The sequence below is a fragment of the Lepisma saccharinum genome, chromosome 20 (assembly GCF_977018435.1).
Source record: "Lepisma saccharinum chromosome 20, izLepSacc3.1, whole genome shotgun sequence".
NCBI lineage: Eukaryota > Metazoa > Arthropoda > Insecta > Zygentoma > Lepismatidae > Lepisma > Lepisma saccharinum.
In genome coordinates this window covers 15339531-15357536 of record NC_139248.1, presented here as the reverse complement: position 1 = coordinate 15357536, position 18006 = coordinate 15339531, and the positions used below count along the sequence as shown (strand labels likewise).

At 36.6% G+C, this 18006-nt stretch overlaps 1 protein-coding gene across 2 annotated transcripts in view; it reads right to left on the bottom strand.

The window, feature by feature from the left end:
• Positions 1–18006, bottom strand: part of LOC146003739 (neuropeptide CCHamide-1 receptor-like) — a 353803-nt gene that overhangs the window by 94070 nt on the left and 241727 nt on the right. For both annotated transcript variants that reach the window (XM_083142134.1, XM_083142135.1), the window contains one exon: positions 13082–13187. The gene's annotated coding sequence lies outside the window, so the exon portion shown is untranslated. The remainder of the gene's footprint in view (positions 1–13081; positions 13188–18006) is intronic.

Genomic DNA, 18006 nt, shown 5'->3' with positions numbered 1-18006 from the left:
TTACGTCAAGGCCGCTCACGTGATGTTGACGTCACGAAGACAAACGAAAAGCGGAGGTCGTAAACTTGAAGACTTTCTCTATACAACAGTGGCGTAAACAACACCTCCGCGACAAACAAACAAACAAACAAAATATGTTAATCACTAGAAAAGCAGAAAGTGGATTACGAGATTAGAAAAAAAACCTTCAATAGCTGAAACGTTCAAGTCATCGAAGGGTAGACGACAGGCAAGAAAATGAGCTGGCAAATTTGACATGCAGACTAAGAGAAAATATTTTTTGCAAAATTTGTGTGTTCTTTGCAACCGTGCACTGTTCCACCGCAAAAAGATTACATCACGGATGCGATGTTGAGTTGCGAGCATACAGGCTTCAAAACAGGCTTTTCTTGAACGACAGTAGCGCCGAAATGACGCACCAGCGATAAAAATTAGTGGGAAAACTTGTCTGTCTTGATGCCTATATACGTTTCTGTGGTCCGTGGGCACCATTAAAATGACACCCTGTATAACATTTTACAGTTGTATGTTGCATTAACCTTTCGAATTAGTTTTTTCATTAAGTCAAATTACATTTAGACTATGTTTTTCACGTTTGTATATACATAATATAAATATAGAGTGTTGAAAGAAATTTAAAAAAAAAGCCTAGGGGCGCAGAGTGTGTTAGTTACGCTATTGCTATACAACAGTACTAAATGCTTTCTTATGTAACAAACAAATTTCAATTTACAAAGCATTTAAACTGTCTATATCTTCTAGGCTAACCCTGTATTTTCCATTGAATATTTCCAGTCAACAATCGAATCGTTTGGATTGATGAACCTGTCCAGTTGTAGACTAACGGAATATTTAATAACTAGATCAATCTTTTTCTATGACTGCCAACAGTAACCATGATTTTCGGGTAACTTGGGCCCGGATTTTGATGACCTAACAATCTTTGAAAAATGATCTTAAAATAACAAAAATCCTGTAAAATGACCTAAAATATTTTAAAAATGACCTTTAAAATGACAACAAAAATCCTGTAAAATGACCTAAAGTCTTTGAAAAATGACCTTTAAAATGACAACAAAAATCCTGTAAAATGACCTAAAGTCTTTGAAAAATGACCTTTAAAATGACAACAAAAATCCTGTAAAATGACCTAAAGTCTTTGAAAAATGACCTTTAAAATGACAACAAAAATCCTGTAAAATGACCTAAAGTCTTTGAAAAATGACCTTTAAAATGACAACAAAAATCCTGTAAAATGACCTAAAGTCTTTGAAAAATGACCTTTAAAATGACAACAAAAATCCTGTAAAATGACCTAAAGTCTTTGAAAAATGACCTTTAAAATGACCTAAAGTCTTTGAAAAATGACCTTTAAAATGTCTACAAAAATCCTGTAAAATGACCTAAAGTCTTTGAAAAATGACCTTTAAAATGACAACAAAAATCCTGTAAAATGACCTAAAGTCTTTGAAAAATGACCTTTAAAATGACCTAAAGTCTTTGAAAAATGACCTTTAAAATGTCTACAAAAATCCTGTAAAATGACCTAAAGTCTTTGAAAAATGACCTTTAAAATGAACAAAAATCCTGTAAAATGACCTAAAGTCTTTGAAAAATGACCTTTAAAATGACCTAAAGTCTTTGAAAAATGACCTTTAAAATGTCTACAAAAATCCTGTAAAATGACCTAAAGTCTTTGAAAAATGACCTTTAAAATGACAACAAAAATCCTGTAAAATGACCTAAAGTCTTTGAAAAATGACCTTTAAAATGACCTAAAGTCTTTGAAAAATGACCTTTAAAATGTCTACAAAAATCCTGTAAAATGACCTAAAGTCTTTGAAAAATGACCTTTAAAATGACAACAAAAATCCTGTAAAATGACCTAAAGTCTTTGAAAAATGACCTTTAAAATGACCTAAAGTCTTTGAAAAATGACCTTTAAAATGTCTACAAAAATCCTGTAAAATGACCTAAAGTCTTTGAAAAATGACCTTTAAAATGACAACAAAAATCCTGTAAAATGACCTAAAGTCTTTGAAAAATGACCTTTAAAATGACAACAAAAATCCTGTAAAATGACCTAAAGTCTTTGAAAAATGACCTTTAAAATGACAACAAAAATCCTGTAAAATGACCTAAAGTCTTTGAAAAATGACCTTTAAAATGACCTAAAGTCTTTGAAAAATGACCTTTAAAATGTCTACAAAAATCCTGTAAAATGACCTAAAGTCTTTGAAAAATGACCTTTAAAATGACAACAAAAATCCTGTAAAATGACCTAAAGTCTTTGAAAAATGACCTTTAAAATGACCTAAAGTCTTTGAAAAATGACCTTTAAAATGTCTACAAAAATCCTGTAAAATGACCTAAAGTCTTTGAAAAATGACCTTTAAAATGACAACAAAAATCCTGTAAAATGACCTAAAGTCTTTGAAAAATGACCTTTAAAATGACCTAAAGTCTTTGAAAAATGACCTTTAAAATGTCTACAAAAATCCTGTAAAATGACCTAAAGTCTTTGAAAAATGACCTTTAAAATGACAACAAAAATCCTGTAAAATGACCTAAAGTCTTTGAAAAATGACCTTTAAAATGACCTAAAGTCTTTGAAAAATGACCTTTAAAATGTCTACAAAAATCCTGTAAAATGACCTAAAGTCTTTGAAAAATGACCTTTAAAATGACAACAAAAATCCTGTAAAATGACCTAAAGTCTTTGAAAAATGACCTTTAAAATGACAACAAAAATCCTGTAAAATGACCTAAAGTCTGAAAAATGACCTTTAAAATGACCTAAAGTCTTTGAAAAATGACCTTTAAAATGTCTACAAAAATCCTGTAAAATGACCTAAAGTCTTTGAAAAATGACCTTTAAAATGACAACAAAAATCCTGTAAAATGACCTAAAGTCTTTGAAAAATGACCTTTAAAATGACAACAAAAATCCTGTAAAATGACCTAAAGTCTTTGAAAAATGACCTTTAAAATGACCTAAAGTCTTTGAAAAATGACCTTTAAAATGTCTACAAAAATCCTGTAAAATGACCTAAAGTCTTTGAAAAATGACCTTTAAAATGACAACAAAAATCCTGTAAAATGACCTAAAGTCTTTGAAAAATGACCTTTAAAATGACCTAAAGTCTTTGAAAAATGACCTTTAAAATGTCTACAAAAATCCTGTAAAATGACCTAAAGTCTTTGAAAAATGACCTTTAAAATGACAACAAAAATCCTGTAAAATGACCTAAAGTCTTTGAAAAATGACCTTTAAAATGACAACAAAAATCCTGTAAAATGACCTAAAGTCTTTGAAAAATGACCTTTAAAATGACAACAAAAATCCTGTAAAATGACCTAAAGTCTTTGAAAAATGACCTTTAAAATGACCTAAAGTCTTTGAAAAATGACCTTTAAAATGTCTACAAAAATCCTGTAAAATGACCTAAAGTCTTTGAAAAATGACCTTTAAAATGACAACAAAAATCCTGTAAAATGACCTAAAGTCTTTGAAAAATGACCTTTAAAATGACCTAAAGTCTTTGAAAAATGACCTTTAAAATGTCTACAAAAATCCTGTAAAATGACCTAAAGTCTTTGAAAAATGACCTTTAAAATGACAACAAAAATCCTGTAAAATGACCTAAAGTCTTTGAAAAATGACCTTTAAAATGACCTAAAGTCTTTGAAAAATGACCTTTAAAATGTCTACAAAAATCCTGTAAAATGACCTAAAGTCTTTGAAAAATGACCTTTAAAATGACAACAAAAATCCTGTAAAATGACCTAAAGTCTTTGAAAAATGACCTTTAAAATGACCTAAAGTCTTTGAAAAATGACCTTTAAAATGTCTACAAAAATCCTGTAAAATGACCTAAAGTCTTTGAAAAATGACCTTTAAAATGACAACAAAAATCCTGTAAAATGACCTAAAGTCTTTGAAAAATGACCTTTAAAATGACAACAAAAATCCTGTAAAATGACCTAAAGTCTTTGAAAAATGACCTTTAAAATGACAACAAAAATCCTGTAAAATGACCTAAAGTCTTTGAAAAATGACCTTTAAAATGACCTAAAGTCTTTGAAAAATGACCTTTAAAATGTCTACAAAAATCCTGTAAAATGACCTAAAGTCTTTGAAAAATGACCTTTAAAATGACAACAAAAATCCTGTAAAATGACCTAAAGTCTTTGAAAAATGACCTTTAAAATGACCTAAAGTCTTTGAAAAATGACCTTTAAAATGTCTACAAAAATCCTGTAAAATGACCTAAAGTCTTTGAAAAATGACCTTTAAAATGACAACAAAAATCCTGTAAAATGACCTAAAGTCTTTGAAAAATGACCTTTAAAATGACCTAAAGTCTTTGAAAAATGACCTTTAAAATGTCTACAAAAATCCTGTAAAATGACCTAAAGTCTTTGAAAAATGACCTTTAAAATGACAACAAAAATCCTGTAAAATGACCTAAAGTCTTTGAAAAATGACCTTTAAAATGACCTAAAGTCTTTGAAAAATGACCTTTAAAATGTCTACAAAAATCCTGTAAAATGACCTAAAGTCTTTGAAAAATGACCTTTAAAATGACAACAAAAATCCTGTAAAATGACCTAAAGTCTTTGAAAAATGACCTTTAAAATGACAACAAAAATCCTGTAAAATGACCTAAAGTCTTTGAAAAATGACCTTTAAAATGACAACAAAAATCCTGTAAAATGACCTAAAGTCTTTGAAAAATGACCTTTAAAATGACCTAAAGTCTTTGAAAAATGACCTTTAAAATGTCTACAAAAATCCTGTAAAATGACCTAAAGTCTTTGAAAAATGACCTTTAAAATGACAACAAAAATCCTGTAAAATGACCTAAAGTCTTTGAAAAATGACCTTTAAAATGACCTAAAGTCTTTGAAAAATGACCTTTAAAATGTCTACAAAAATCCTGTAAAATGACCTAAAGTCTTTGAAAAATGACCTTTAAAATGACAACAAAAATCCTGTAAAATGACCTAAAGTCTTTGAAAAATGACCTTTAAAATGACCTAAAGTCTTTGAAAAATGACCTTTAAAATGTCTACAAAAATCCTGTAAAATGACCTAAAGTCTTTGAAAAATGACCTTTAAAATGACAACAAAAATCCTGTAAAATGACCTAAAGTCTTTGAAAAATGACCTTTAAAATGACCTAAAGTCTTTGAAAAATGACCTTTAAAATGTCTACAAAAATCCTGTAAAATGACCTAAAGTCTTTGAAAAATGACCTTTAAAATGACAACAAAAATCCTGTAAAATGACCTAAAGTCTTTGAAAAATGACCTTTAAAATGACCTAAAGTCTTTGAAAAATGACCTTTAAAATGTCTACAAAAATCCTGTAAAATGACCTAAAGTCTTTGAAAAATGACCTTTAAAATGACAACAAAAATCCTGTAAAATGACCTAAAGTCTGAAAAATGACCCAAAAATTCGTACAAAACTCAATCTGCCTATTGAAATTAGTATATACAAAGTTTATTTATAGTGTACACTTACTTTATGATTACACAATAAAAATAGGTATCCATACTTTCTATATAGTCAAAGTACAAATATTAATTGAAAAAAATGGTAAAAAATAACACAAAAAATTACATTTCTTCAACCTGAGGAAGGTGTTCAGGATTTCTGTACTAGTTAGCAATGTCTACGTTGCACCAGTTAAAAGTTGAAATGTCATCAAAATCCGGGCCCTGCAGAATGAAGTACACAAAAGTGATATTTTGTGGAGTGGAAAGCCACATTGATACGTCTTTAGTTACCCCTACTTCACTATTTAGAAAAGTACGTGAAAGACACACATAAAATTTGTATTAATGAAATCAGATTCAAAGAAGAGAATATTTCCTTTTCTTTTGTTTCCCAAAGAGAAGTCAGGAAAAGAAATGAAATCGCTGGACCATTTTGGTACAAAGGAGTTGAGCAAAGTGGCAAGAGGACATGGACCAAAGTGGAAGATACTGGGATGAGACCTATTTAGAGCGAGACGAAGATTTCCCTAAGCGTTAAGTGATGTTTGGGACGTGCTATTCGCTCGACCGAAACAATACCAAGTACCGCAGTTCCAAAACTTCGAAAGGAAGATCCTTGCTCTGTGCGAGAACAGAACGACACAGGATCTAACGAAGACAAGAAACGGAGAAAGCATTTCGTTCAAGCTGAACGCTCCAATTGTGGATATCCCGAAAACGTGGTCTCTGAAATATTGCATTTACTTTCATATCACGCATCCATGGACCAGGGGAAAACTTCGCAACTCCCTCTGCAAGATATTAGCTTTCCCCTCACAAGTTTCTCACATCTGTAACTACGCGAGGATCACTGGGAGAATGGTTCCCTCAGGAGTTTTTGTCTTCCCTCCACCCCTGGTCTCCCTCATCCCGCAAAAGCATCGTCTCCTTGATCTCTTATAGAATTTCATTTTGGGTCAAGAGTGAAAAAGAAAATGAAGCTGATACGTGATAACACCAATGTGAACAAATATTGGATTATGGCTGTTCGAGATTTCGGACACGGATAAGTATGACAAATGGTCACGTAAGTTTGCTTCCGCGGAAATACTCGTTGAATTTCGAGGAAGAGCAATGAAGTTAGAACGTTTTAAACGAAGAGGAACAGAGTAAGAAAGGGCAAGAATAAAGAAAGTAAGAACAGAAAATAAAGCAAAAGAGAGAAGAATGTAAATAAAGATTAGTAGGAGTAAAAAAAAGACTAAGAAAGTACGAACGAGAAAGAAAGAGTAAAGAACAGAACAGAAGGAAATTAACTACAAGAAATATAGTAATTGAAAGAAACAATGTAACTCAGATTAAGAAGAAAGGGACCAGATTAAGAAGAAAGGGACCCAGATTAAGAAGAAAGGGACCCAGATTAAGAAGAAAGGGACCCATGGTAAGAAGAAAGGGATCCAGAATAAGAAGAAAGGGACGCACGATAAGATGAAAGGGATCCATATTAAGAAGAAAGGGACCCAGATTAAGAAGAAAGGGACCCAGGCTAAGAAGAAAGGGATCCAGATTAAGACGAAAGGGACCCAGATTAAGAAGAAAGGGACCCAGATTAAGAAGAAAGCGACCCATGGTAAGAAGAAAGGGATCCAGATTAAGAAGAAAGGGACCCAAAATAAGAAGAAAGGGACCCATGGTAAGATTAAAGGGATCCATATTAAGAAGAAAGGGACCCAGATTAAGAAGAAAGGGACCCAGGCTAAGAAGAAAGGGATCCAGATTAAGACGAAAGGGACCCAAATTAAGAAGAAAGGGACCCACGGTAAGAAGAAAAGGATCCAGATTAAGAAGAAAGGGACCCAGATTAAGAAGAAAGTGTCCCATGGTAAGAAGAAATGGGTCCAGATTAAGAAGAAAGGGACCCAGATTAAGAAGAAAGGACCCATGGTAAGATGAAAGGGATCCAGATTAAGAAGAAAGGGACCCAGATTAAGAAGAAAGGGACCCATGGTAAGAAGAAAGGGATCCAGATTAAGAAGAAAGGGACCCATGGTAAGAAGAAAGGTACCCAGATTAAGAAGAAAGGGACCCATGGTAAGAAGAAAGGGATCCAGATTAAAATGAAAGGCACCCAGATTAAGAAGAAAGGGATCCAGATTAAAATGAAAGGCACCCAGATTAAGAAGAAAGGGACCCAGATTAAGAAGAAAGTGACCCATGGTAAGAAGAAAGGGATCCATATTAAGAAGAAAGGGACCCAGATTAAGAAGAAAGGGACCCATGGTAAGAAGAAAGGGACGCACGGTAAGATGAAAGGGATCCATATTAAGAAGAAAGGGACCCAGATTAAGAAGAAAGGGACCCAGATTAAGAAGAAAGGGACCCAGGGTAAGAAGAAAGGGACCCAGATTAAGAAGAAAGGGACCCAGGGTAAGAAGAAAGGGACCCAGATTAAGAAGAAAGGGACACATGTTAAGAAGAAAGGGATCCACGGTAAGAAGAAAGTAACCCAGAATTGAAAGAAAGTAACCCAGAGTTGAAAGAAAGTAACCAAGAGTAGGAAGAAGATAAGATAAGTAGAGTGCAAATAAAGTAACTAATAGAATGAAGAAAGTAATTCAGGGTCCGAAAAAGTAACACAGAGTTAGAAGAAAGTAACCTAGAACAAGAAGAATGTAACACAGAGTAAACCAAAAGTAACAGAGTAAGGAGATAGTAACTCAGATAAATAAGGAAGAATCTCAGAGTAAGAAGAATGTAACCCAGAGTAAAAATAAAGTAACCTAGAGTTAAAAGAAAGTAACTAAGAGAAAAAAGATCGTAATTAAGAGAAGAAGGGGAGATACTCAGAGTCAGAAGATAGTAACTCAGAGTAAGAAGAAAGGAACTAAGAGTACGAAGAGAAATAACTAAGAGTAAGAAAGAAGTAACTAAGAGTAAGAGGAAAATAATAAGAGTACGAAAGAGTAACTAGAGTGCAGAGAAAATAACTGAAAGAATGAAGAAAGTAATTAAGGGCACGAAAAAGGTAAATGAGAGCAAGACAACTCAAAGCAATCACAAGACACTTATTTCCAAACATGCATTGACACACATTTCAGAGGTTCCCTGAAGTAGCTCCAGCACTCCAAAAACTGAAACGTCATCCACAGAGATCTCAATTCTGCGATTCAAGCTTTTTTCTCCCCGAGATCAGAGTTGGCATCCCTCCACCGCGCTTCTTTCCCCACGGATGTTCTCCATCGACGATTGGTTGACGTCGACCATCTTACCGGATTATGGTAATCACGAAGGAGCTCTCGACTCATCAACAACAAGTCGTGCGATACACCGCCAGAACGCAGAATCTTTTATGCACAGTCCTAACAGTGAGCCCAGAAGAAAGATCAAGGTCAAATATATGCGAGACTGTCTTCTGTCGAATGCCAGATGGCAATGAGTGGAGGCTTAGGGAAGATTTAAGTGAATGGAAATTGATCTGTTCTCCATCCAGGCCTGTCTCTGTCTGTCTGTGATATGAACTCGCAAGAAGCATCCTCGACAAAGCCTTTTTCCCATCTCTGCCACCGACGTAACTCTTGGAGGAAAAGTCACGAAGAGGTGTGTTCGACCGTGGAATAAACGTGAAGTGGTCTGATTTTTTTAGTTGCTGTCTGGTGCGAGGCACATCCAGTGTTAACAGTCACTAAAACTAGTCGCTAAGTGCTCTATACCTGCCCCTCCTAACCGAACCACATATGCTGTTGAATTATTGTTTTAAGTCCACTTTATGCACAGAAAGGCTAATCGGGACTGGACCTACAGTTTAAAGCACGGTTGTTAAAGATACAGGAACGCATAAATTCTAATGGGTTTCATTGGATTCCATTGCAGGACCGGAACTTTTTTTCTAGCACAATTTAAATTCGGTCCAAGTTGCGTTTTGTTTAATTGAAAAATAGTTTCCTGGACAGTATTTTTATTGTTCCTGAAACAAGTTACTGTACCGTATTTAAATTGATGCTGGAAAAAAGGATTCCTGGACCGAATTGAAATTCTTCCGTAAAAAAGGTTCCTGGACAGAATTGAAATTCATTCTGGAAAAAAGTTTTCTGGACCGAATTTAAATCGATCGGGAAGAAAGGTTCCTGGACCGAATTGAAATACCTTACAGATAAGAAGGTTCTTTACGGTCCATAACCCATTTACGCTTGATGATTTTCTCTCCTGGACCGGAATTGAATATATTTAACATTACTGAACCTTTAACAACCCTGGTTTAAAGTGGGATCCGAACCACTATGTGCCTCCACCGGGTATCGAACCTGCGACCCCTTGATTACAAGGCAATGTCGTTACCACTGCGCCATCAGGGTGGCTCCCGAACCAAATATGCATTATTAGAAGTAAGCGGAATTGTAACCTAGGAACAGGGGCGATAAACCGGGGTGTCCTCCGCTGTAGAGCAGCGCCAAAACATTAATTTTGATTCATATTACCCCGATAATAGTGTTGCCCCCTCAATAAACACCACTTCAATTTCAAATTATCACATTAAAGTAAATTACTGTGACTGACATAAAATTGTACGTGTGAAATATATACTTTTAGTTTGACATTCGATTTCTAAGAGGGAGGCGTGGCTTTCCTTGCACCCCCCCCCCCACCCTCCAGACGTCGATGTCTCTACATTATTATAGTTTCATCTAGAAATTTAGTGTAGAGGAATCTTATCGCCGTTGTTAAACGATATTATACTCTTAAAGAAAATCAAGTATGTCCAAGCCGATTAAAGTGTGGGGGAAGGGAGTACAGTGGCGTAACCACAGAGTGGCATTGGGCATTGCCCCTCCCCAACCTTGGACGGAAATCAATTCTGTGGGGGCAAGTGGGGCAAATATTGAGATAAAGGAAAGCAAGATCAGTAGATTCTAAGAGAAGCAGGACAAAATGATAATCAAGATGGAAATAGTTTTCAAGTCTTCCAGACGGGCAAGAGGACCTGCAGTTGGGGGACAAATGGGCAATTGCCATCCTGGATATCAAATTTTATGCAAATAAAAATACATCACATAAAATTTTCTTACTCACAATATCTCCTTTTCTTACAGTCTTGTTAAGTTCAGAGCCATAGCTAGGGGGTGTCGGGAGTTGACCCTGGGTGTCAGGATGTCAACCCCACCTTGGATGTTGTCGGTGCATGGTTTCACGACAGGAGGTTTTTTTTCCAATAGCTTTGGAGCGCCCATAGCAACTGCATTGAAAGGGTAGTGTGCTATGTTGAAAAGTAAACGTGTTTTCGTGTCTGTGATGTTTTCTTGGTGAGTGTTAGAGCACACTGGTGTGATCTGAACTCACTCGTGAGAGACTGGATGAACCTCAGAGTAGAGACAGGAAAAATTCCGCATACACACACGATAATTATTTTACATCTGAACGAAACCAGCATATGGTAATTGAATTCGTGTGAAAAAGCAAATTCAATCAAGCCTAGATGATTATCTTCTGCAGTGATGATTTTTAAATATTATAATGCACAAACGAAAATGAGAAGGTACAGTAAGAAATAACAATTGCATGCATATGTACAATCTTTGACAACAATATCTAAAACAGATAATCTTCTAATAAACACTAGCAGAACAAACTAAAAACTACAGCGCCTAGAATAACGTAGTGTGGAAAACGGCATGCTTCTGCGCTCTCAGGCTGGTTCCACTCGAAAATGATCCGCTAGAGGCGCTGGTGTTGACCCCGGTGCTTGGTGTTCGACTGCATATAATGGAAGTAAATGGAGTTTTCGCTGCAACATCTGATTCTTTTACATGAAGCATTTCTATGAATGTGATAATTGCTATGATATTTGGTACAGTGGTCGCGAAGATATTAACGAACATTCTAGACAGTCGACCACGTCCTGTTATCGTCATACTTTCGTTAATAATACCGGAGAAAAAATACACGTGGAATGTTCTTGGCAACTAAATTTTTGTGTATGAATTAGGTTCATTATCATCATCATTTCTTTTAAAGATATACACACTGAAGCATTTGTATTTTTGATATTTACTGTCTCTTTTCTTCCGCTTTAAACTAATCGCGGCGATGATGATAATGATGATTACATGAAACGACAAGGGGAACCCCACAATACTTTCTTAGTGCCATCGACATGAGTGTAAGGAAACTTTCAAACCAATGGGACAAGCGACACGGGATGTTCACACTGTCACACTAGTGACACACACTTCCAGACTGTAAAATAGCATTCGTTGCACATGAGGGTCCAGACAGCAAACGACACGTTCATATGGCGTATTCGCGTGCTACTTGTTACTTCGGTCGGAAAGCTCCTTTAAGGAAGGGTGCTGAGACCGAAGCGACGCGCTACAGGGGGAGTTCCCAACTAAGTGACAATCGACATGGTGCCTTCAGTCTATTAGCAAGCGTTGCTTGCGAACAACAGATAGGCGACACGATAAACCGCACATTACAACAACAGATCTAGGCGACACGATAAGCAACACGTGTCGCTTTGTCGCTTCTCCGTCGCTCAAACTGGGCCATTTCCTCAATAGCTTGCAACATGTTGCCGTGGTTTGTTGTTCGCTCATACACGATGCAATGAGTGCCTTGCTTTAGTGAGGTTGCGCACCAAAGCGACAAGCGGCACGCGACACTTATCGCTTGAGGATTTCACCAACCGAACGCTGGCCTGTGCTTCCCGTCATGCCGCTACGATGTGAAATGTTGCTCTTGATTGGCTCCTTTCCAAGCAACATGTGTCACTTCGGTATGAAAGTTGCCTTGGACTGAATGACCCGTGTCGCTTTGGTGTGAAATCCTCGTATCGTTTGTCGCGTGTCGCTTTGGTGTGAAATCCTCGTATCGTTTGTCGCGTGTCGCTTTGGTGTAAAATCTCCGTGAGGAAACGGTGCAGTCAGAGCTTTTGTCCCTACGGTTCGAAAGGCTGCATTGATTTCCGACTGTTCGCTTTCAAGCGACATTTGCGGTTTTTTCGCCTCGGTATGAAATATCTCTCAGGATACTATTTATATTCTAATAACATAGAAAAATAAACTCTAATACACAGTCCAAGACCTGACGTCCGGAATCACATTGCGATGTTTCTTCTGTGTTACGCATGCTATTTATTTATTAATTTTATTTTACTTTTCTTTCCAAATTAATGTCATTTCGTGACTGCAAATCACTCCACAAATATAACTGTTTCCATCAATTCACGTACCGCCTTTCAAGACAAACAAATCTACACAATATATTCCAAAAACTAACTAAGCCGCATTACTTTCATAACAAAATTAGCACCTGGGTCGATCGCACTGCCATCTACTTTTCATCGTCTCGGGGAACCAGTTTCTTGGGTCGTTTTCCACACTACGTTATTCAAGGCGCTGTACTAAAAACCAATCGTAACGTCATTTTGTTATTGAAAGAAGTGTCATTTATATTTCTCAACGCTGGTAGTTCCATCTATCGGAACTCTCTAGGAACTCTAAACTCGGAGGGGTCTTTTAATGTTTAATGGAAAACTGTAATCTTAGATTTTGTGTCGGTAGTGTACTGAATCGAGTGCTATCTCTCTTATTTAAGGTACTTACCGTCATTCTACTGATTCCTACAACGTGCATCACTAGCAACCAGATCAAGAACTGGAGGAAGTAGTCTCCGTCCTGTAGAGATGCTGCTTGATTTATTGATGTCCTGCTGGAAAAGAGGAAAAAGGAGCATGAGAAAATCCAATTCAATTCAGTGAAACAGCTTCTTTTTGAATCTGATGGGACGGGTTCATAAAAAATTAAAGCTTAAAGACACACAGGATATTTTGTGAGTTATTGATCTCACTTTACTAACGAAAACCAGTCCACATAGGATAGTTATATGAGAAGGAGAGAAAGAGAGGATGAAACAAAAGAAAACAGTGAGAGGCTGGGAAGAGGAAGAGTAACAGAGAGTGAAAGAGAGAGAGAGAGAGAGAGAGAGTGAAAGATAGATTGGAAGAGTGACAGAGAGAGGAAGAGAGAATGCAAGAGCGACAAAGATAGAGAGAAACAGTAACGAGAGAGTGGACGAGTGACAGAGAGAAAGAGTGAAAGAGAAATAGTGGAAGAGTGATTGAAAGAGAAAGAGAGTGGAAGAATGAGAGTAAAAGAGTGACAAAAATAGAAAACTTAAAAGATATAGAGGAAAAGTGACTGAAATAAAATAATGGAAAAGTGTGAAAGAGGTTGGAAGAGTGACTGAAGGAGAGAGAAAGAGTGAGGCATTCAAAGGCCCAGAGATAGAGGGTTGGCAGGCTACAGCCCCGAGGCTCCACTGGGTAAAGGTTGGCTTGAAAAGGGGCACAAAATGAAGGTGGTGAATATATGAAAAGAGTAACTAATCATTGTGATAAACTTGGTCTAGAAATTATAACTAAAACTATATATTGGAGGGGCATTCACGATGACAAATTACAACCCTCCATATATATCCAATTCGGACTCAGACAGGGTCAGACACACACCTACAGAGATACATAGAGAGAGAGGACTATAGACTCAGACATAATGAAAGAATAAGGCAGAGAGAGATATTCGGACACTGAAAACTGAAGCCGAGAGAAGGAGACAGATACACACGCACAGAGAAAGTAAAAGAGAGAGGGAGAGAAAGAAATACAGGAAATAAATCAGAGAGAAGGCAGGTAGAAGCTGAAGATGAGGAGCAAGACAAGGCGAGGGATACGTTGGAAGACAGAACGGACATAATAACTGATGTTACTTCTTTCTGTTCCAACTAAATGTAGAATACTAAACACATGCAAGGGGTGTGCATAATTACTGAGCAAATTATACTGTATAATGTAAATGTATCTTTATGGAGAAGTGAGAGCTTTCCAAAACACTACAATGGATAAAGATTTGTTATCAGAAAGCTAATTTTGGTTAGTGCATATTTGGTCAATTGATGTTAACACGTTGAGATAAATCGCAAGAAATGCTGTTGTCCTACTCGAGTTTCGAACACTGAAGCTTGCAAATTATGATTACTAGTAGAACGCTCATACGACGCCAAAATATAGCAAAGAGTGTACGTACTAAATACTGCGATTAGAACCCATTCAAAGTACGGAAACTTTGAATACTTTTACATCTAACGATAAGGTCGTCAACTTTGGACACAAATGCTCGTTATATAAGTTCATAATGAAATTCCTGACGTCATTAAGAATGTAAATTTTTCGCCGTTTGCTGACTTGTCCTGGATCGTTACTCGCTACCTTATTCCAACTTCAACAAACATCCCATTAGACAATTTTTAGTGCAAGTTTGTCGACTGCGTTTGTCGTCTGTTTGCCCAGTGATTTAAGCTTATAGCGGAATATGCAACACTGCTGACCTCTAGCGTCGTCAAAATAATGAACAAACTGCCGGTAAGTGGCATTTCATGCTTCTGAGGTAGTTGCAAGGCAAAAGACTTTATGGAGGCAGAAAGTTTTATTGCTGCGACCGCAGCGCCACGCCTGTTGGTTCTAGCAATTACCGAGATAGGATTGGGGCTGCTGTGCTGAATGTCTGAGTTATCAAAGGTGATGAGAAAGCACGATTCCTCTACTGGTTTAGTTTAGCAACGAGACAACAGATGTCACTATCGTAACATGCTCATTAAAGGTCTTATATTATGATTATACAAAATTTACTACAATACTAATTTTATTGCAACAATACAATAATATTGGGCAGTAAAAGTAAAGGTATTTTATTATAAATAAATTGGATCCCACTTTAAACTGAAGGTCCAGTCCCGATTAGTCTTACTGTGCATAAAGTGGACTTAAAACACTAAATCAATCAATCAATTTTCTTATAAATATTGTCCAGCATTAATTAATAAAAATAAAAATATTTTCAGTGTTTTACCACTAGCAAGCTGAAGATTTACTTAATGTTCCTAATAAAATTTAATGATCCTCTGCTTTCCACGAACTTTCGCTGTAACCGATCGAAACATTTCTTCAAGACTTTGCAAATCCACCTGGAAGGGCATGGCCACCCTTTGGGGGTGTGTGGGCCACAGGTTAAGAACGACTGGTCAACACATAGGTTGTAAATTATCTGTTTGCCCTTTCAAATAAATCGTGCAAGAGCACTGCCACAAGTGGCAACACTAATTCTCCGAGTTAAAAAATTGGTTGCCAACTTTCCAACCTGGGACGGTGACAGCCATATTGGATTCAAAATGGCGGCAGGCCAAATACACTTAGCTTACTACATCTCATGACAGAAACATTACTATTCTACACAGATTTGTAAAATTGGTTCCATTCGAAAGAGAAAGCTCCAAGGAAGTATAAAATCATCATCTAACTGAGTTTTCTTCTTACCTCGAATATACAAAGAAAAAACTTCCAAATGTATATATGTTTTTGCTCCCGAAATTGTATTTTGCCTCATAACATGGTAAATATCAATCAGATCGAAAATATGCTTGTGATAATAAATAATGTGTAGTTTCTCGTAATTATGTTGAAAGTTGTTTGAAGATGTTATCTTTCTTAGTTTCGAAGTTATGAATCGAAACATATTTGTCGGCGTTGTATTCTAACGCAAATTTTACGCTGGTAACTATGACATTGATTTCTAGGCGCATTTTCTCGAAAATTTGCCCTACTGTAGGTTTGGCAACGACAACCAGCAGACAATAGAGTACAGAGTTACGGTAACTGTACCAGGATGAACTTCACGACCTGCAAGTCGACCATTTTACTCGCTGGGCTACCGAAGCAAATTTTATGGCATTGAACAACCCCAAGGTGACAAGTAGACGGCTCAAAGTCATAAACGTATGGATAGGTTGGTTCTCTGGATAAACGAATTCAGGGAATCCTCTCCATAAATGTTATCTTTGAAAACGTTAACTGTTTTCCCCTGTATTTTAAGATATTTTGAAATAACAGTTCTCACATCCAGCCTAGTTAGAGGAAAACCCCAACTGGTGTCTCCGCTATAGTGGTTTCCTCTTCGCTCGAAAAAAACCCAGTTGGATTACCAACTGCTCCCAAATTATTTCCAAGAACCTTTCTAACTAATGTGGAGCGAGGTTTCGGTGCGAGGTTTCTTTTGACATTCTAGCTTGAACGGCCTGTATGGCATTTTGTAGATCCTCGTCCTTGAAATTGCGATAAGGCTTAGACCCAGGCGTTTTTTCGTACTTGCGCACCATTTTTATTCAAAACGTATCTGATAGAAAAGAGAAGAACATGTAAAACCGAAAAGAAAAACAAAAGAACATGTAAACAAATAAAATAATAAGCAATATAACGGGTGTATAAGTACGGTAACCATAGAGATGTACCGGTAATCATTATCTAGCGTACATATAGTTCAGATCGCTAAAATTAATGAAATTAATGTAAAATAGATAAATAATTGAATATTTATTGCATAACAAAAAATGATTGTTAGGTCCAGGGACGAAAAGTAAAGTTCCTGATTAATATTTTGTGCATATTATTATAAGAGCAGTGTGCATAAATCATCTTTGGTACTTTCATTCAAAGTTCTACGATCCCAATATAAGCCTTGCTTTCCAAAAAGTTTGGTGGATATAAATAAGCATCAACTAAACAACAAATGCTAAACAAGTATATTTTTATTACTTAATTTTTGTACTTTGAGTCTTTCGGGGAAGGGGGTCCGGACCAGCGTTGTTAAATGTCCAGGGACCCGTAAATTCTAATGGGTTCTATTGGGTTTCCCCTGCAGGACCGGAACATTTTTTCTCGCACAATTTAAATTCGGTCCAAGTTACGTATTGTCACATTGAAAAAGGGTTACTGTTCCGAAATTAAATTGACCCTGAAAAAATGTTCCTGGACCGTATTTAAATTGATCTGGTAAAAAGGTTCCTGGACCGAATTGAACTGCTTTACAGATAAAAAGGTTCTTGACGGTCCAGAACCCATTTACGCTTGCTGATTTTCTCTCCTGGACCGGAAATAAATTTATTTAAAATTCCTGGACCATTAACAACCCTGGTCCGGACCTCCTGGACCTGCCCCCTAAATACGGTCGGGCCTAATAGGGAATGAATCAGTGCGAATAAAATCTTGCTTGTCTTACTTGTGAAAATTATCGACTTAGTTAACTTTAAACGACCGTTAAGTAGGTTCAGCAGAATCAATTCACGCAACTTTAGATTCCACGTACAAGCTACGCAAAGAACGCACATCGTGCCTAATGACACGCACATTGGTATCGCCACCGTGGAGACCCATAACTCCTTAAATGGCCTCTCGCGGACGGATTCCGGCCGATGGGGAAAGGCTGTAAACCGATACGGCTGTTCGCCAACGCGAAACAAGCTCTTCCGTGTCTCATATCCTGAGGAAAGGGTCTTTAGCTTCTTGTGTAGAGAGTTTACAAGGTGGAAATGGCGTGGTGAAGCAACGGGATGTCTAGTCAGTGGATGAGCGACGTGGGAGGAAAGTGACGCATCAAAGTCCGACAGTGGGAGGAGAAGATACAAAAAGAGTAAGAACTAA